Below are 21034 nucleotides of genomic sequence, written 5' to 3' on the forward strand. Positions count from 1 at the left end.
ATGTTGATACCACTTTCTGTTATGTCCTGTACTTGGGGGGGGGATCTTTCGGGATATTTGATTCATGTTTATTTTTATCTTCAGCTTTTGTTCAGAAGGGCTGTAATTGGCTTTGGACTGCAGACTGGCAAAGCGAAAAGCTTGAAATTATATCTCACAACTTTTAAACCAATATTATCATTCTCTGCCCCCCCTCACCTCCACAAAAGAGTTCTGTTCCAAGACCTAAGAAAAATTTGCATTTTGCATTACAAACAATAAGGTCCACTGAAACCCTACATTAACTTCCTATTAATGGTAATTGTTAGATTTCATTACGAAGTAGTCAACAGAATATTGTTTCAGCATAGGGAAGAAAATATTTAATTTCTGAGTGCCAACACACCCCAACCATTCCTAGTCAGGAATAGATCCTCATGGTGTTGCAGTCCACCAATTCAAGCCCCATTGAAGACAGTGTAAAATCAGCATTGTTCAGGGCTCAATAACATGCATGCCAACATCCCTGGGGATTCTGAAACAAACGTTAAATTGTCGTTTTGTTCTTAATCTTTAAATTCTTTCAATTTTTGGTGGGTTCAACAAATTACATGTTTAAATATTCACATAAAACAAACCCCCCCCCAAAAAAAATGGCGTCCCTCTACGTTTGTGGGCACTTGAGACCATTTTCTATCATATTTTTTTATCCATTATGCACTGAGATGGAACCCCAAAGAGCCAGGGAGTTGATCCCAGCAAAGATGTACACAATCACTCCATTTTGGAGGGCAAACAATCTCCTGTTTCAAAAGAAACCGTGGAGAACTTTTCTGCTAATGAGCTGGGCTGAAATAGTCTCTTGAATGAGTGGACTGCCGCCCTAGGTGTTCATACACGTAGTGATGCATACATACATTGTCCAAGGAATCTATAACACTTCAGTATATTTTCTTTGACACATTGTTGACCCACCACCACACCTTAAAAAACCGCACCCACTCAAACTATGGATCAAGCACTGTTCAGATATGTCTATTAGCAAAGTTTCCCCCTAAATGTTGCAGTGTAAGTCCTAATAAAAGATAGAAACCATTATCTCAGATTGACATCAAAGGCTTCTGCCAAAGACTGTCAAGTTTGCTGTTCAAGTTTGCCCAAGGACTTAAGCTATTATATGAAATTTTCACCAGTTGTTATCAGTTGACATTTGAGTAAGGATTAAAGTTTTGCATTGCTGGCAAAGATGGGTGTTGCTCTGCTCACTGTATTAAGTGTTAGTTCTTGAGATTTCTTTCCCTTTATTGTGGGTATCTGGGCTTTTATCTCTTCCGCTTGTGGTTGAAGAGGCATTCTTAGGTGGGTGTGCCATGTCAACATCTTGGGCATTTGAGGACCCTCTGGATCTATTTTTGTATCAATTTTACATATTTCACAGAAATTGCCATGGCAAGAAGCCATACCGTTGAATGCGCCATATTGCCCATCTTTTCATATTTTTTCTAACCAACCAGTTTGTACAGTTAGCGTGACCTGTCTGAGTATTGAATTTGGGTTGGAAAGAAACAATCGCAATAAAATGTCCTCATCAGAGACACAAATGCAATATACTCCTAGCTGGCATCCAGTTCTCAAGGTACTAAGTCTGCCTGATATGCAGAGTCCTCACTGCTGATTTGATAATCCAAAGCTTTATTGTACCAGCTTTGAGATGAACCGCTGGCTTCTGCTGTTATATAGGAGATGTCATTGCCTTTCGGATTTGGGACCCTAGATCTTGTTAAGAATTCATGCCCACCCATGAGCAAAGTTTAATCTCCTGTGGAAAAACACTTTTGTGAAATGAGCAGAAATCAATCCAAGGACAGAACTGAACAGAAGTCTTTGATCTTGTGAAATGCTTCGTGGCTTGAGGCTAGGGTTAGTACAGTACTGTAATTATTCTTGTGCTATACCTTGTTGTCATGGTGTAGGAATTATATAGCATTGTATTGATGAATCACTAATGAATTTAGTGATGGTCCTTTACAAGTGTGTTCAAAATTTTGTTGTCAAGTATCAGTTGATCATTCGTATATATGTATCTGCTCTTTTTTTACTTGTGCAACCTATTCCAAATTTCATGTCCCCTGAAGGCTGGGCCCATCTGTACTTTCCTGACAACCTGTGAAATCCATTACTTTTTTCAGAGAGGCCAGTCCAGAAATGGCAAGTATGTCAACCTATTTGTTAGGGCTCACCATAAAACTAATTGAAACTGTGTCTCTGGGTCTGGAACCTTAAGGCTAGATTTGGAACTGTGTGTCAGTGTAGGACTCTTGGGAAATCTCTCATGGTTTGCCATGTCAGCATGAATGCATTTCACATGTAATTTTATTTGTGATCCAACAAGGGTGACTTACTTCTTTCTAGCTTGGGGAATTTTCTTGGACCATTGGAACAGAGTGAATAGTGTAACCTTTGGGATAAAAAATTCATGTTATTTGTAATGTAGGCTAATCATTTGAATTTCAGTTCACGGTCAGTAGCTGGCTGTGATTGTTCTGACACTTTTTCAAAAATGTGTGTACTTATCAAAGAAAACATGCTATCTGTGTTTGAAATTCACTATAGTGGAAAGCAAAAATGAACCTGCTTCAAACTGCTTGCTGATTACAGTGAACTATACAAATCTAGGACCTGATGGTTTGATACAGTAGAACCTTCAAAAATGATTTCATGAGTAGAATCCAAACATCAGGCCCTCAAAATTTTCGGGTTAATTTGAGAAACACTCTGCCTATTGATGTCTGGACTCCAACCAATCTATACTTTACCATTATAGCCTGTGTAGGTTCTAAGTGTGTACGTTGTGTATCCAGTGAAAATTGGAGAGTTAGGAAACCCAACTTGATGATGACCCCATTACCTGACCCCTAGTGACCCGATCAGGATGCAGAGTTTGACATCATTCCTCTCTTTATGACTGTCTCTATTCCCCCCAGCCTCTCACCCTCCATCTGGGCTGAGGCCTTTTCATTGTTGTGCACGGTTTGTCATCCTTCTTAGGGTCCATTCAGAGACCAGGAGATCACTCCCGAGTTCTCTTTCTTTTTTCCTTTCTAATTCCTGGCTATGGTCCATCCACTCCTTCACAGGTCCCTGTGGGGCCTTTGCTTTGTACCATCTTCTGTTCTCCTTGGCTGGCGGATTAACCCAATAGGGGTAATCGTCCGCTGTCAACTGATCAGAGTTGTTTCATCAGGGCACGATCTGCTTCCATCACCATGCTGTTTGTTCTCAGCGCATTCAAGAGACAAGAAGGAAGCAGCCCCATACAGCTTGATACAGCTCCATGGGTGGTTTTTAAAGTGGGGTGGGAGGCATTTATGTTTGTGGGGAGCCGAGGTGGACATAGTGTGGAGCATGTTGACATTAAGGATGATAGCACAAGGCCCTCCACACCACCAATGGATTCTGGACACAATGGGCAGGCAGTATACCTAGCGGATCATCGTTCATATTCATGGGGCGTCTTTGGGTGGAAACCATTTCTGCCCAGATCTAAACTAGATCATGCTCCTACACATTTGCTGGGATGAGTTCCACGGTAATTTGTCAAGAAGACAGGCCGTATTGATTAAGAGAATGATTGACAGTTCATAGGTTTGAACGTACACATTGCCCTGCCAAAAATGGGAATCTGCCTTGGAGACGTTGATGACAATGACACCTTATTTGACTTCCCATTCATTGTCAGCAAAAGTTAACTATTTAAATTATTTAATGAAGTAACAGTGGGCTAAATAACTACTGAAGATTTTACCCTTCTCACTCCCGACGTGTCTTACACACCTCCCCTTTCAGTGCAACAAAAGGTAGTTGGAATACTTCATTGGGGTCGGAGCAAGGAATCAACCCTATAGCCACATCCTGTAGAAATTTCTCTGAAAATTCCCACAGGAAAAGTAACCATTCCCATACATGTTGGGAACACTGGTTCAGATAGTCCCTCTTGTGTTTAAACAAAAGGTGAATAGATGTGACTTTGACCAGTTGTGGCCCCGTCCCTCTGTGTATTTGATATGAATGACCCATAAACCACACATGGGACTCAAATCCTATCTCCGTTCAGATCTCCATTCAGAAACCACAAATACTTGGAGTGGTTGGTGTGCACCCATTGCCTTGTGTATTTTAATAAAACATATGCAATATTAATAGTCCAGAGCTGGTTGCAAAGTTGACTCTTCAATAGGCCTATTTGGATTTTACCAAAAAAGGGGGAGGGGGACAAATCGGGCACCCCTCCCCTTCCCCCCCCGAAGCATTTTTTTTTTCTTTTTTAAGAACAAGAATCAGGTGACTTGTCAATACTCTTTTATTTCCTCTCCTATAGGGTTTGTAAAATCCCTCTTATTAAACCTTACACCTTAGGATGATAGTAATGATCTTGAGAGGAAATCATCTAATTTGGTCCCTCCCCCCTAAAAAATGGTTCTTGATCTGCTCAACTGCCTATCATGCCATGATTTGTCCATTGGCTGCTTCTGTATTAGACTTTTTAGTGTTTTTAAATATTAATTCACAGTTCCCTTATGCTGTGAATGTAAATTACTTTACAATTGTCCACCAGTCCTGTGCAATGTCAGATGAAATTCCAGTTTGGACTGGTCTATTCCATTAATAGTCATCGGAACAACTTCAAGTGTTATTACAATGGACATGTATATATCGCACCTTCCGTCAAAGGATCCTTATAAAAAGTAAATATAACTCATTAAAATTCCAACCTTTGAGCTCGGGTAATCATCAGTTTTCTCAAGCGGAGAGTAGTCAATGCGTTTGATGCACCTTTTAATTTCTCGGCTACGTTAGTGTTAGAGAGCATGGTTCAAGTGGGTGTTACAAGCAATTATAGCTGGTGCCACAGGGAAGATGGACACCAACGGCATAACCATAACCGGCACGCAGCATCCACGTCACTGTGCTTTGCTATCTTGATTTCACACAGATAACAGAATGGTTTGAATGCATCAGTTGAAGATTTGATTTGGGTCAGGGTTACAAAAGCAACTTACCTGTTTCTGTGTGATTTATCACTGAGTGGAATTGTGTTTAACAGGGCGCCTTGACAGAAGTTTGGATAGTAGGAGTTCTAATTCTTGGAAGGGTGTTTGAGATTTGTAAGAATTTATCTACTGTATCATAGATGCATTGATATTTTTAATCCCTTGTTCATCTGCATGACTTCATCAAAGTCCAGTCGACCAGAGTGTAAAGCCAAAGGCAATGTCACAGAAAATTTGAGTCGAGATTTTTGATTCTGGTGAATCAGCATGCAAACTTTCCTTTGATGATCGTTTACATGCCATGTAACTTGTAAGTCTTGTTTAGCTTGGAATTTTTGAACTTTTGACATACCCATGCGTTGCCTGGGTGGGTGAAATGCATTTCATCATCATCTGATCAGTGACTACCAGAACAAGAGCTGCACACTAGCCAGATGAATTGCTGCAACCTTTTTCTCACCGAGTAGCAGACTTCACACAGGACTTATTCTTGCACAATGACCAGGGTCTTGCAGAAGTGCAGCTCTGTTTGTAACTCGGTGTCAACTAGGAGACAAATTGTCTTTGACCCAGACCCCTTTGTCTGTTTATTTGTCTCTGCACTGCCTTTGGAAAGCGACGGTTGTTTGTTCCAAGTCTGAGTTTTTTCTCATTCTTTCTTTTTAAACATGTACTCTTGTACATTTTTGATCTTTTCCCACACCGCCCATCCCCCTGATTTTCATCTGTTCTGTCAAAATGACTGCCCCCCCCTCGATAATATTATTCCACAGTCTTAACAAAAGGGGTATTAACGAAACCATTAATCTTGTACTAGCACAAGGCTAACTTTATCTTGTCCTACACCCAGACCATAAGCTCTTGGATCCTGGTTCAACAATATTTTTTTCCACCCACAGTTGCTGGACTTCTTAAAAATTCCTGTCTCTATCAGTTCTTATCTCATAGTATCTCCACATTAATTCTAAAAAGGGCTTGTAATATGTTTCCATATAGTCTGTTTGCCCAAGCATATAGAACTTAAATATAGGTTAGGTAAATGAAGGAATGAGTACTTCTGATATTCAACCAACAGAACAAACCTGCTGGCAGAAACCACCAAAACCACAAGTACACAGAACCATTCAAACCTTTTATTTGTCATTAACCTGGAAGCTTGGATTCTTATCTGGGAAGGGGACTCTCTGTGCTATGTTCGTATCACTTGGACCAGTTCTGAAATTTTCATTAGAGTTGTTGAAACTTTAGAGTTCTTTAGAAGTTCCTTTTAAAAAAACTTGAAGGTGTGCACTACTTCCCCAGACTGATATTGACCTGTTTTGAACTTAGACTAAGTAACGAGTGATTTTCTTTTTTAATTTTACTTTTATTTTCTCCGTTTGCTCACAGAAATCCCTTTCATTGTCTATAGACTGGAGGGAAAAATTCCAAAGGTCACATTAGACTCATAATGGACTCTGTGAGGATAGGGCAGAACCGGATTTAATTTAATCCTTTCAACTAGACTCAATTGGTTGGCCTTCAGAGGACCTTGAACTCTGCTTTTCAACTTTTGTGTCATCCAGCCAGAACAACTTTTCCATGAAATCTGTTGACTGCTACATGTAGTTCCATAAGAAAAAACTGATACAATCAAAATTATTCTTTACCAAGTAAACTTTAATTCTGGCTGATTTGTGACTGAGGTTTAGTTCTAGTAATTTTTTTCAGTGAACAATCAAAGCTCATCTGAGACCGTACGTAGGAAAAATGCCGAGCTTGGCTTTTGCATGTGATTTCACCCATAATGGCTCCTGCTCCTGACGGGCCAGTGGGAAGGATTTGGTCGAAATTGATCCGGAAAGAAATGAATGATAAACCCCAGTTCAGGCTCACTTTGTTAGAAGTAGAACCCACCTGCTAAACCCCCAACAACAAACAGCTCAACAACCCCACTGACCCCTTGGCCTTTTCACCTCATCAAGAAACTCTGCCTAGAAAAATGCCCCCAAATCAACTCTGAAAAGTTCCCCAAACAGGCGGTCATGCGCTGCAATCTTCCACAAAGGGACGGCAGGAAGAGGAGGGTACTTTTGGTTTGTTGGGTTGGAACCTTTGCTTTCCTCCTGCCTTTGATGTACCGCAATTCCACCTCCGATTGACAGCTGAATACTTAAATACGCGGTTATTCTGAGTGGCCACCCTTTACTTTGACCCACTGTGTCCGGCCACTGGCCAGGGCTTGAGCGTGCTTCCTAATCTCCACAAAGTCCTAACTGTGTCCAAGTGGAACTGCCTGTGTGCATTCCTGCATGAAACTGATAGGAAAAAGACCTATTGTTGGAGAAATTACCAAAAGGTTTTGAGTCCAAAGACATTTCAAGTTTGAACTAAGACTTTACGAGGTCAATATTTTGAGGCCGTGGAGGCCGAACTTATTCATTCACCTCTCATCTTCACTCCTGTGAATACAGCCCCTAGCCTTTCTGTACAGAGCGTGCGCTTGCATATTTGTAGGTCATTTGATTGGGCGCCGGCTGCATTTTGTGTGGGTTCCGTTTATTGAGTTTGGACAGAAAAGTCCATATGGATAATAGATTTGGGAATTCAATTTACTCTTCTTCGCCAGAAAGGGTGTTGGTAAAAGAGAAACCCTACCGAAAAGTGTGGTCAACACTTCTGGAAATTTGGCGTGTGAGGCCTCTAGAGATGTTTTTCATAGTCTGGAAATATGGATTCCCAACCTTGTATTGAAACGTCCATAATTGGCTTCAATTCCTAATTTGTATTGCTGGACTGCCAGTACTTTTCTTTCTGAAAAAGAAAAAGTTATACATACTTTCTTGAAGGATTCCTAGTCTAGTCATTGTCTACAGCCTGCACATTGTGGCATTCGGTGTTCAGCTAGTTTTGACTGGAAAAAGGGTTTTCTCTGATTTGGGGAAGTATTGAGGTTTTTGGACATGGAAAAGACTCAGGAATGTTCTCAGATTTAAGGAATTTAAGTCTCCAGCAAGGTTTTGACTCAAAATTAATTTGTACATGAGTTTATGTACGTGTAAGTGCATGCGTTTCATGTCTTTTTCCAAGTGGCTTTGCAACAGGATCAAATGAACTAAATCCCTCTCTATGTCGGGAAAAATGAAAACAAATTGCTGTGTTGGGAAAATGAGAGTTTCCCCCTGCAGGAATGATTCAAACCCATCCATTGTGTGTTCAGTGTAGTCCCAGGCAAGTTCCAATTACATGAGCCGCATTCAGACAGTTCCATTATTATCCTACACAGTAACACTTTCAGCATTGCTGTATAGCGCAGATGCTGGGAATGCTAGTGTGGCATTAGGGTGCTTATTGTGGACAGGAATTTATTATTAGAAATTGGGATTTATATATAGCCGCCATAACTTCAAGTAAAGACCCTGGATCACGTCATACAGTGAGAAGATTATCAATAGAGCCTTCTCTCAGTGTGCCGCTACAAAAATTCTTTACAACCCCGAAATATTTGGCATTGTTATTTCATTAGCCTTTATGGTGATTGTGTCACCTTGTGGCATTTTGGTTGCCTGGCTGTGATCACTTATTGACACGATAAACTGTTGTCGGCTTTGATCTCTTATTAGCTCTCAGCCTAACAATTGAAGTATTCCATATTTGACAGTCTTGGATTATCAGACCCCACAACGATAGTGTTCCCAGACTCATTCTGTTGATCTTCTGAACAAATATGTGGGTGGGTCATCTGGACAGCCAGTAATCTGCAAGTTTTATGGTCGGACTGACATTTCAAATTTTATTCCAGTCTGCCATTCGAACTCCTGGCCTGGTTCTCATGATAAAGTTAGTCAGTTGTTTCAAACAATTGTTTGAAGCAACCTTTTTTATATTTCAGTCAAGTTAATATTGTCAAAGTTGTCTTTGCTAAAATCATCATATTTTTTGTAATGAGGATCCAGTTATTAAACGTTAAATATTGGGTGCTTTTATTGAAAATTATATGAAATACTATTTGAGAGCATTAAATAAGGGAATAAATATATGCTTGGCTAGTCTTAAATGTGCATGCCGGATCAGAAAAATGGAAACGACTAATGCCCAAGCCACAGTGTTCAGTCTTCTGAGCCGGTCTCAAATGTTAGTTTAAGACAGCCAAGCACATATTTGTTCCCATTCATAAGTAACTTTTTTAGTCAGAGAGTCAAAAGAAGTCAACATATGATGGATTTCCAACAATTTGGTTCTGGAATTTTACTTTCATTTTCCTGAACACCTCCATCCATTTTATGGTATATTCCATGTGCAAGTTGTCCAATAGAATCTTCTGAAATGCTCTTGGCACAAGCATGGCGAGTCACATGCACACGACTCTTGACCAATCAGAATTGAATAAACTGTCTCATATCCAGGTGCCAGCGCATGATTTACACAGCAGGCATTATCACTTCTCAGTAAGCATTATCAAATATTAATACACGGTCAAGTTGCATGTTGTTGAATAGGGAGACTGTCTGGGGTATTTATGAATTATATATTAATTTTCAGTGATGAGGTGACCTCGCGCAGAATCTAGCAAAATGCCAGAATCTTTGTTTCCTTAACCAGTCAGTGCAATCACCCGTGCTGATGTGGCTCCCATACCGCAGACGCTTCCATCCCTCCAGGCAGCAAGACTTTCCCCCCTAATGTTTTTCTTGGCCCTAGGTGTTAGGAATTTGTTTAAGGATGCCTTTTTTTCTCCCATTTTCCCGTGCTCCATTGTGCTCAGTGACCCAACAGGGGATTAAGGCTCAGGTTGGCTTTTTGTTGGCAGTTTCCGCCGTTTCATTATGAAGAACCAATTAATATTTACTCATGTAGCCAGGGTGTGTCCCCCACAGGAACTTAATTAAAGGCAAATAGAGGGGCTACTGCAGTTTTGTCAGGACATGGCATATAGTTCAAGGAATCAGAACTGTAGTTGAAGATAAACTTTACTAGATGTGAAAGTCAGTAAAGGGCAAAACTCCCATTATAAAATGGAAAAGTTTGGTTTCTTAAAAGTGAGATTACCTATAAAGTACCGAAGTGAATACGTCACGCGCACAATTAGTGTGTAAAAGGCATTAGCACAAGAACTAGCCCGTGAACAACACGCGCACGTACTCCATTCGTTTGCACTGCACTTTCTGGTTCACAGTGACGTCACACTTCGGTACTCTAATAGCATCTTTGGGTGTCAGCAATAATGCGGATAACTTGCAGAGGTGGTTATTGTAATAGTTATTTGCAGTGTCGCATTTTGTCTGTTTCATCTTTTGTTCTAACATTGTACTCATGGTACATGTACATGCCGCAGTTTTTTGTCAAGACTCAAGTATAAAAACAAATCATCTTGGTCAAATGAAATTGAAGTCATTTACTGAAGGTTTTTATGGCCTTTTCATTCTTTCAGCCATTGTGTTGAGCTGGTTTTGAAATTCTAAATGATGTAATACTAGCTTTTGTTTGGCACTAGAGGATATTGTTTGGATGCAACCGTAGAAACAATCTCTATATCTGTTATCTTTATGAGTCTGTCCTCTGTCAAAGGGACAACAGGACTCATTTTTATCTCTGTGTCGAGCAGAATTTGGTAGATAAAAATCAGACAGACGGTAATACTAATACTCACAGACCCTGTTTGAGATATTTTGTTGAGAGCAGTATTTGAAAATTGCAGTTTTTCACTGTTCTTGGAAAACATTGATGCCGAAAGAAGATGACAGAAGAATACATGCTGTCATATTGTTGGTTTCCCATTCCAAGTAGCTGCACAGTAAATGAATTCCAGAATTCTAGTTTCACTTTCCTTGAAGGCTTATGCTGTCCAGTTCCCTTGAGACGGTTTGTGTGGTTGGCTGGGTTTTTTATTTGCCATGCAGATGTATATCATATCAAGGCACTGTTGATTTGACTGGCAAAGTAGATTTCATGTTTAAGTAATAGGTAGTATAAATTGAAATTCGTTGCTGGCATAGCTGTCTGTGAAGAGGCCACTGTGAACAATTGTGTTTGTAATTGTGACTTTGAAATTCTAGGAGATGAGAAGCCCACATCATGTAATCAGCAATCTGTCTTTTCTTCTTTAATTTAGAATAACCAATATTTATATAACCAAACATCATATCAGTCATGAGTAAAGCACACTTTCACAGCATACGATTCAGCATATTTCAGTGAAATGAAATTGTGAAACACATATAGAAACTAAGACAATATAATATATGCAGCTCAGAGAAGTTCTGTTTGGAGGTAGACTGTCTTCAGATCTTTCAAAGAAACTAACTTCCCAATTGGAATCCTCTGCCCATTTCTTTAGTTGCAGTTACCAAACTGTCAACAACTGCAGCCCTTTGGCCAGGATTGTTAACACATCCAGCTCTTTAAATATTCAGGATGTTATTGACTTACAGCTAGTAGTACAGGTACCAGATCTAAAGCTTGTTGCAAGAAGTTGGACCTTGGGCTCCAGGCTGAACCCATTATTATCTCTAGCCAAGCCACAGACATATTGATTTCAATGTTGCCCCGTCTTTCATCAATTCATTCTCTGTTCAGGTTCTTTTTTCAACTGTCAGACACACACGAAGAATAAAACTGAACCTCTATTATATCACAGAGTACGAAGTGGGAGAGAGAATTTTAAAAAGAGCTTTTGTAGTCTTGCACTTACATGTGGCCAGGGCAAATCTCTGATGAATGGCCCAGCTGATAAAGTACAAGACCTCTTTCATTTTATCTGAGTCCTGGGAACATATTCCATCATATTTAGTGGGAGAAATGAAGCTGCACTTATTTGGCACAAGTTAAGCAACTCTTTTTTCAAGTTTGTACCCCATATATTTACACCATAGTGCATTATTATCGTCTGTGTACCGGTATTTTTGTATTGAGAAAACGAGTGGTGAAGAAAAGGTCGAACAATGAAGGGAGATTTTGAACTGGCTGACACATAGATGTATTGCAATCAGCCAGTCTATTTTGTGCAGTCATGAACACCTTCTGCCCACAGTCTCCAAATGCGGCACACTCAGCACTCAGGTACTCATATCATGTTTTTCTTAGTGGAAGGGGGGAAAAAGGGTCACAATTTTTCCGTCTTCAACATCATCTTGCGATTTCAGTGATGGTTCTACCCCATCCCCAAACTGTCAAATAACACTGACCCTGACTGTGACCTCGGAAACCGTTTGTTTATATTGTGGTTGTCCAGAGTTCATTTGATATCAACAAGTCTCAACTTCCTCACTGGGAGCCATAACGATACAGGCTGCCTGCTGGCATTAAATGTGAACCCAGTGCATTTCGCTGGTTTTATGGTTTGATCATAGACTGTAGCCGTTCTGTACATGTAGACCACCAAAAGTGCAGATAGAGGACCTTGATTTTAAATTTTGGTATCTTTGGGGTTGGGTAATGATGTTTCAGTAGATTTTTACACACGTACAGTTGTAACACACAGAGTTGAGCAATTTAGACATTTCTGTACATCAATGACTATACACGTATATAGGTATTTTGGGGATAAGCATATGGGTAAAATCTCCATCTGTTCTATTGGGCATCAATGTAACACTGTAAATCCAATTCAGTTTTTATATTCCAAGGGCTCATTGTTTGAGATATTGAATTGAGACGAGACTAGCAGAGAAAGGGAGCATTGCAAAGTCGAGACAATCTATGCATTTTGTTGCCTTTTCTGTCTGCCACAGGGATTTTTGCAAACTTTTGAACCACTAGGCTGTGCCAATTGCCAGTCTGTAATAGAATCACTGAGGAGAATTCAGATCTTTCCATTTTGTACAGCAGTCTTCCCAGAGTTGATGAATGCCTTCACACTGAAGACCACACATTAGTCCTTGGCAAGTATTGTATTCCTATCTCACATCGACATATACAGCACTCGTCACAGCTTAATTACAACTCAAAATGCCTCAAATGGGCACAAGTCTCACTGTAATGAGCCAGGTTATTTTTCCTTTGAGTCGAGAGGAGGGTCTCCCCTCAATACAGACAATGGGCGCCCATTTGGGAACCAGGGAGCTCATTCAGTACCCCACAATTAACTCCCAATAGCCTCCCTTCAGTGGAAACCAACCATCAAGCGTTGTTGCTTTTTTTCCTTTCCTGTTCACCTCCCCTATCAATGCCAGAAAGTCAAAATGTGTGTTGGCTGGCAGAGAATTTGCTCTGGACTGAAACAGTCTAAGCTGTTTGACTGGACAGTGTTGGAATGACCTCACACCCTGGCACTCTTCCCGACAGATGGTGACAGTATTTTCCCAGAACTGTAATAAACGTCATTTGGGACAGCTGGTTTGATGTGAAGGAGAGGTTGAGGAAGATCAAAGAAATGGAGAAAGATGCCGGTGCTCCGCTTTTGAAATTGAGATTTTCATTTGTGAGAGGGTGTCAGAATGCACACATTGTGACGCCGCATCTGAATTGCATTGTCCATAAATAATAACCTGTTTCAAACTTAAAGGCAAAGTTCCAGAGGACAATTTTTCAACTGAAAAATTGATCTGTTGAGATCTTTCTAAGGGATTGGGGGTGTGGGAAAACGTTCAGTCCTTGCCTGTTTGGGATGGAAGATGGATTGAGTTAGACCAATAGTGTGGTAGAACCTTGATCTCCCTCCCCCCCAAAAAGTGAGTGTCTGCTCGCAACCCTTTACTTCAAGATAAAAATAAAAAGCAGCAGGGCAGTATCAATCACAAAATGTCAAGGCTTTGAAGCCTTGAAATTATGAGGTAGTAATCAGTCTTCTTATTATGATGGAAACATGTACATATAGTGGAAGAAAGGCTATACTGTATAATTTAGTTGAATGGGGAGGTTCCAGTTTTCATGCATCCCTCAGCAGCTGGTTGACATAATAGGTTAAATATACCTGAATATTGATTAGAATATATCCATGTCTTTCCAGCAATGAACTCCTTTTTTTCTCCCAGTCATTGCTGCATTGGCCTGTCTGAACTGTCCTGAGCTATTTATCCAACCACAAGGGTATATAAAGTAGACCATGTCACAGCATGCCATATCTTCTGCTGTTTGAGCTAACCACAGGAGGGCATGATTGTGGGCTGCAGAGAAGTTTTTCTACAAATTGGCCGCCCTGTCTTTGGTTACAGCACATGTGCTTTGACCTTTTTTAAATGTGCTGGTAGCTTTTATTTCCAGTTGAAAAGAATAACTTAACAACTGAGCATCGCCACCAAAACTGACCTGGTTTTTTTTTTCAATTAGCCAGTGAAGCCTTAGGGATGGGGATTTAAGAACTGATACAAAACCCCCACTAGCTAAGAACTCCTGATTTATTGTGGTTTATTGGTGTAAGACTTTTAAACCGTGTTCGTCCCAACCATGAAAAGTTTCAGAAAATACGGAAACTTTCTCATTAGGTTAATTTTATATTGCTGACTTCCTAGGAAAGGGGCATAAGGCCACTGTTCACATATTCTTACTTTTTCAGAAAAGCAGGTGTTACAGTTTCCTATTTTCTCACTCGATTTATGTATCATCAGACCTTGACACTTGGTACAAATATCAAATTAATATGCAGATCAGATGAAATCTCTCACAAATTACAAACAGCAAAGCCTGTTTGGCCCAATATCCTTTGGTCAGGCTCTGGGTGAAAATTAATTAATCCCCATTGAACACTGATAAAAGATTTGTGAGTGTCACCTAATTTGCTTCGTGTACTTTTATCTGGAAGGAAATTAATTTCTCAGTGATGCTACGTCAGTGATGGAACTTGCCAGGGAATCGCACAATGATGATGTCATCAGATTGATGACATCATCATCCCTTACCTCCTCCTCTGTCCCTATTACCCCAACCACTACCCCCTTGCAGTGCAATCAACAGCCTACAACATATCTATTTTTGAACCAGTTCACGTAATAAGCACATCACTTTCCAAATGTCAAATGGAAAATATCAAACCTACCATACTCCTAACTTGTGCACTGGGTATCCTGTAGTAATCGAAGCTGACATCTGACGAGCTGTATATAGAGACACCCAGGCATTGGCCGTTTGTTATGACAAACGGCAACAACTGTCTGGCATACCAAACTGCCTAATTCAGGATTGGATCTGGGAGAGACATTCATACACAGGGTCAGAGCATGCACATGCACTAAACCGTGACACACAAAAATGTTGCTCTGATGGAAAACCAGGGCAGGTACTAGGTAGACACACAAGAACCATGCCACCCATGACCTGTATCAAGATGAGGGCAGGATTGATTCCTGCTTTGGATATAAGCTTTTTTGTAGTGACAGGAACAGGTACAAAGTGTTCAACCTGGGCAAATCCAGCCATTGAGCATGTAACACTTGTGTCCCTGAGCTGGACAATTGCAGCAAATAAAGGCTATAAAGCAACAAAAGATGGACAGAAGTTTAGGACCAATTTTAGTGACTCGATTGCGAACAACAGGCTCAACTGCGTGTACCATACCATATATTATTTTGATTTGGAGTTCAGAATGCTTTTGAACCTTTACATTGTGGGTAATTAAAGAGTTGAATCTGGACACTCGGCCAATTGTAATTCCGTGTCTAAATCCGAAATGACTTCATGAAGTAATACCATCCTGCCTTTTGCCCCTACCGTTTCTCCTATCCTCTTTTTTTTCAGTTGACACAATGCGTACAAAAAGGAAATCAAATATATAAACATACACCTGGAAATCATTTGTCCTGAGGGGATTAATACGAGGGGGTGAATTTTTGTTAAAGGAGAAATTTCCTGATATCGGATCTAATGTCATCGTTAGTCCATGGGGAGTGGTGCCATGGTTTGTTATAGGATGTCAGAACGTGCTTTGCTTTGGGGTAGGCCGCACGGGTGCAAACTCTGCAAGCCCAATTATCGCCAGTCTAGGCGTGTGTGTTTTGATGCTTAATATCGCCTGCCACGTTGTAATTGTTATAGTATAGTGCCCTCCAGTTTGCTTTTGCAAAAGGCGGGCTGAGAGCATGGACAGCAGTACGGCCAGAGAACTGGCCTTTGTGTGCTCTTTGGAAAAATGCCGTGCACTTAGTTTAAAAAAATTCCTGACAAATTGCTAACAGTTGCACTTGGGTGGACATGTTGAAACTAAGATGATTTGAGCTAAAGGGTGATGGCACTAAGGTACCCTTGCAAGTGGATCTTAATGATGTTTTTATTTTGTGTACTCTTAGGCAGGTTTCGGTATTTTCAATGAAAAATTGACTCCAAGATGACCACTGGCTGTTGTCTCACGGCAGGGAGGGGGCCGGCCACACCAGTGAAGGTTGGAACTCACCCCCAGGAAGGTCACCGGCGGGAGTAGTTCACAGACTTTGGGAGGACCAGGAGATGAGGTGCTCCCCAGGTAGTCTGCGGCTGGACACTAAGGTGTTGGACCGGATGCTGAGCTGGCAAGGTTCTCCCTGAAACCAAGTTTCCTAAAGCTTTATGCAGGACATTGAGCAAGTTTGATGTTAAGTAGAGAGGCTTTCACAGCATGAGGACAGGACCCCCAAGTCTCAAGGAGACTATAGTAGAACCCAGAGTAGCAGGTCTATCCAGGAATGGTCAGTGCACTCCCAGTCAAAGATGGGGTTGACTTGGAGATGCCCATCAGATGTCATCAACCCCTTCAATTACACCATTATTCGAGATGCTACACTGCATCATTTGTGTGATTACCCAACTTTTGGATGTCTGCAGGTGTAGAAAATGTCAGGTTTAATAGCAAGTACATGTACGTGTATCAGCAACCATGAAATTGAATCATCACTTTTTCCTGAACTCAAAACTGAAATATATCATTTTTGTATTTGAAATCAGGAGAGATCAAATTGAATTCCATTCTTGTGCTCTTTATCAAGTGATGATTTATCATTAAATATGTTTTGTGGCACCAACTAAACCACCACCAAATTTCTCCAGTTTTGATCACTGTCCAATCAAGTATACAGTTCATATTACGCATTTGTCTTTTACAAAAAAGAGTACACCTAACCAATCATAAACATCTCTGGGTATGACAACTGATGTTTTTCTGGTGGCAAGAGTTATTGCATCTGGAAGGTCAAATAACTGGACTGGAGCGACTCCTCCTGGTGTCCTTCATCAATCTGATCTTGTTTCTCAGATGGCAGGAGGAAGACTGTGGCATCCCCCAGATGTCAGTCACTGCATGGACATGTTGTTGGCAGTAGTCAGGGTTTATGTGTAAGAGGTGATATGGGGTGTAGGGAATTTAAGATATATTCACATCTCTGTCAAAAAAAAATGAAAGGGAGCTTTAATTACTGGCTTTCCAAGGAATTACATTGGATTGACAGTAGCCATATTATATGAACTATCCAGGATGTGAACTGAGGACATGCTAAGCAATCTTTTTGATCAAATCTCACTTGTTTCATGGGAAGTAATTGGATCGGTCACTGTTTTGCTGTGATGTTGGAAACTGTTGTGTTTCGAATAAAAGATTGTTTCAGCATTGTATATCCTTTGTTAAAGTGTCATTTTTTATGTGTGAATTTTGTTCTTCTTCTGTTTTGGTGGAGATTTATATTTGGTCATGTTTAAGCTTGATGACTAGGGTTAATTACTCTGAATGTGGTGATGACTTTCATGCATTGTCGGTACTTTATATCATCTGTTGTTTGGTAAGAGGACACAGGTCTGACGTGTTGCACACCTGAAGTCAGTTAGTTCATGTAAGCAAAAGTTGCTACTATTAACAGGACAAAGTCTACAACTTCCAAAGTTAACCTAACCGCGTTTTTTTAGAGTATCATACAATGTTGTTTTGTTTTCTTTTGTGTGTGGCTTTTTTGAGGTTTAAATGCAGAAATACTTTCAAAGATTCAAAGGAAAGGGGACCTACCTGCATACCCTGCGCCAACTCATTGTAATCCCAGAGGACTTCCTGGTTGGAAGAAAAAAACAATTCTCTTGTTTAACAAGAAATAAATCCTTCACCCTACTATTCATAACCCCAACTACACACATCCAAAGCCCTACATATCTCTTTGAGTTCACCCAGTACCAAGCACCTTTCGGCTACTCATGTGCGACAACGACGGGCCCATTTCCACCCGCTAAATGCTCCATATTCTTCTCTCTTTTCCTGGGAGCTGCTTATCGCTTTCCCCTTTCTATAGGGGTATTTCTTGTCACAGGAGAGTAGTCATGTGTGGTGAGTGCTCTCTTATTGAGGTCAGTTTTCTCGGCCTGAGAATTTCAGGTCAGGGCCCTGAAAACTACACAGCAGTAAGAATCAGGTTAGGATGTCAAAGATAGACTCTTACACTGATTTCAATTCATGTCTGGAACTACTGTCAATACAATGAGTGAAATAGTCCACCATTCACACCCTTTGACAGTCATGACGTGCTTAAAGGGTAATTAAATAAATATTTTTCAAGTACCATCATCTCAAGGTGGAATACCATAAGACACTAGTAAGCTGTGCAAAATTGTGAGAATCTTGGATTTAGTGGTACATTGAATCAAGCAATGTCAAGTGCACAGCACAGGATATATGTACATGTATTTGTTCTTATCAACTCCTTGATATGGTTTGCGAGCAGTAAACGATTTTTTTCTGTTTATTTTCAACTGAAGCACGAGTCATCGCTTGGACAGATAAAAACCTGTTTTGTTCTATTTATCACTATTTGGTTTCATGTAGTGCTCCGTTGAGCATGACATTTCACTTGTAAGTCAATTTCCTCAAACTTATTTCAAACTTTATTATCAGTGTTAATAAACCCTAAAAAATCACTTCAGTTGGTATTTTCAGTTATTTGTTTTCACCAGTGATGATTTGTAAAATCTGTACAGGCGCCACGATGTCTGAGTCGATGCACTGTGCTACCCTCGCAAGTAAATACTAAACTTGGTGATAGCGGTGCACCACACAAGCTTGTGTCTTGTTCCCTAGCTATTCACACCTCTCTGCTATTTGCCATGCAAGTCTGCAAGCATCATTAAGATACCAGCACCAGACCTCTGTTGCTAAGGGCTCCATTTCCTGGTGTTGACCCTTCAATTAAAATGTGTTGTATGATAAACCACTTCTATTTGTGCAGTTAACACCATGTGTGAGTGCCCAGTGTGTGGTTTTGGCAAAAGGGTGCACACTTGAGTGTCTTTATTGTGGGTGGTGCCCCTCCAGCATTCTTGAAGGGTGCCCGTCTTACCTACAGACAAATGTTTGCCAATATCACCCAGTGCTATGGCAAACACTACACCCTACAGGAAGAGTGTCACCTGTGAATATAGCGGCCCTGTTTTACAAGCGGTTTGCTTTATGTCTTTTATGTTACATCCGGAGTTGATAGAGCTCTGCTTAATCCAGGTAATGTGGAACATATTGAAATGTTGATGGTGTAAGAGTTACACTGAAGGAAGATAAAAAAACCTCAAAAATCCCCATCCTAACGATTATTCTGTTGAACAGTGTTATTCTTTCAAGATGGTCATTTTTCATACACCAACAAGATTAAATATAAATCCCCCATGATGTAATTATTAAAACTGGTAAATTGAAAAACATGTTTCGTGGCTGAAAAGCCAAATTACACATGGTTAACAATAGCATAAAACGGGAAACAGTGAAAATGTCTGTTACAATTACCTTAAAACAATATAAACTTCAACACATGTATATACACAAAAAGAACTTCGACATTCAATATCAAAGAAGAGTCATGTAATCATAGAAATACACCGATAGATCCAGTGCAACAACACCAGTTGTGAACGTTTGGCCTATTGATTCTTCACAAATGACATGGACCAGGTAAGTTGAGTGCTTCCTAGTTCGGCCCTAATTTGTTCATCTAGTTGCATTTAAGGGTTTTGTTTCACCTCAGTCCTAATGTACAAAGTTTAGAAAAAAATGTTCATTGGAAATGCCTGAGAAACATTTACATACTCTGAATGCAGCAAGTAATGGAAAGGTTGTACAGAATTGAATGTTTCTAAGCACTGTTTCAAACATTTCATTGGGCAGCCTGCAAGTTATTCAACTTCAAGTAAATTCTACACACTTGTAAAAATCTTCCCCCTCCCCAGGAAAGTATTAATTAGATTTGCTGGATGCGATACGGATACCAATAGGCAGTATCTGTGTAGGACGCTGCTGAAATTTTACTTCGAAATTTACAATTATCCAAGACTAGCATAATGGTTCCCAGATATCATTTTTGCTTAGATCATGGTTTGACCAAAACAGCGGAAAACACATGCCACTAAGATGTTATATTATCTCTCTCTTTCTGATATCCAACCCAAATGACCGTGTTATATCTGTGGCACAGTTCATGATTCTTGCCCCACAGTTCAGTAGGAGAAGGGATCTACCACCACCAGCCAGGCTGTCAATTGTTCCAGTCAGTAATCCTCGAAGTAAAAGAAAAAACAACAATAGCCAGTAGTTGCTGCAAAAATCCTGCCAAAAAACCTCTGAATGCATTGAATTAGAAGATTATCCCTTTTGTCGATCCTGTCTTTTTTTTTATCGGGGGATCACACCTTTACTTGAGAAGTAGGGACTTCCTGCACAATCCTTTGCCCCTCATTGTCACACCCAAGTAATATTCACTAATCCCCCACCATGAAGAGGCTTAGAAGACCAGTCCACAAAAGGGAGATTGGGGATTTTCGGAGGGTCCTTTCCTGTTGCATTTATCGCACGTTTTAAGCTGCTCCTAAAATACACTAGTGTATTTATGACACCTTCAACCTGTACTGTGGACGAACTCCATCGACAAGGCCTGTGTTCAGACCTTTTGTTCACATTGCACTGGGTTACATGTAGGTTATGTCAGACAAGGTGGTCCACATCTTTGGATTTCTAGAATCTTCCATCCATGGAAGCAATTGAAATGTTTCACAAACCTTTGAGCACTTAACCATAATAAGCTCACAAGTCGAGATCAACAGAAGACATTTTAGACAGGTCTTTAAGAAAACGATCCAATTTATATTTTTCCTTGCATAATGAT

The 21034-nt window shown here is 40.3% G+C and overlaps 1 protein-coding gene across 11 annotated transcripts in view; it reads left to right on the forward strand.

Moving 5' to 3' along the window:
- The window catches only part of rpap1 (RNA polymerase II associated protein 1), an 89834-nt gene extending 72312 nt beyond the window's left edge, over nucleotides 1–17522 (forward strand). For 8 of the 11 annotated variants that reach the window (XR_015427925.1, XR_015427982.1, XM_087144820.1 and 5 more), the window contains one exon: nucleotides 16229–17522. The gene's annotated coding sequence lies outside the window, so the exon portion shown is untranslated. The remainder of the gene's footprint in view (nucleotides 1–16228) is intronic. The other 3 variants (XR_015428179.1, XM_087147743.1, XM_087147402.1) reach the window with 2 other exon arrangements.
- The last annotated feature ends 3512 nt before the right edge of the window (nucleotides 17523–21034 follow it).

The sequence above is a fragment of the Acanthaster planci genome, linkage group LG01, assembly GCF_054643075.1.
Source record: "Acanthaster planci isolate LZ-2023a linkage group LG01, COTS_SCS, whole genome shotgun sequence".
Lineage (NCBI taxonomy): Eukaryota > Metazoa > Echinodermata > Asteroidea > Valvatida > Acanthasteridae > Acanthaster > Acanthaster planci.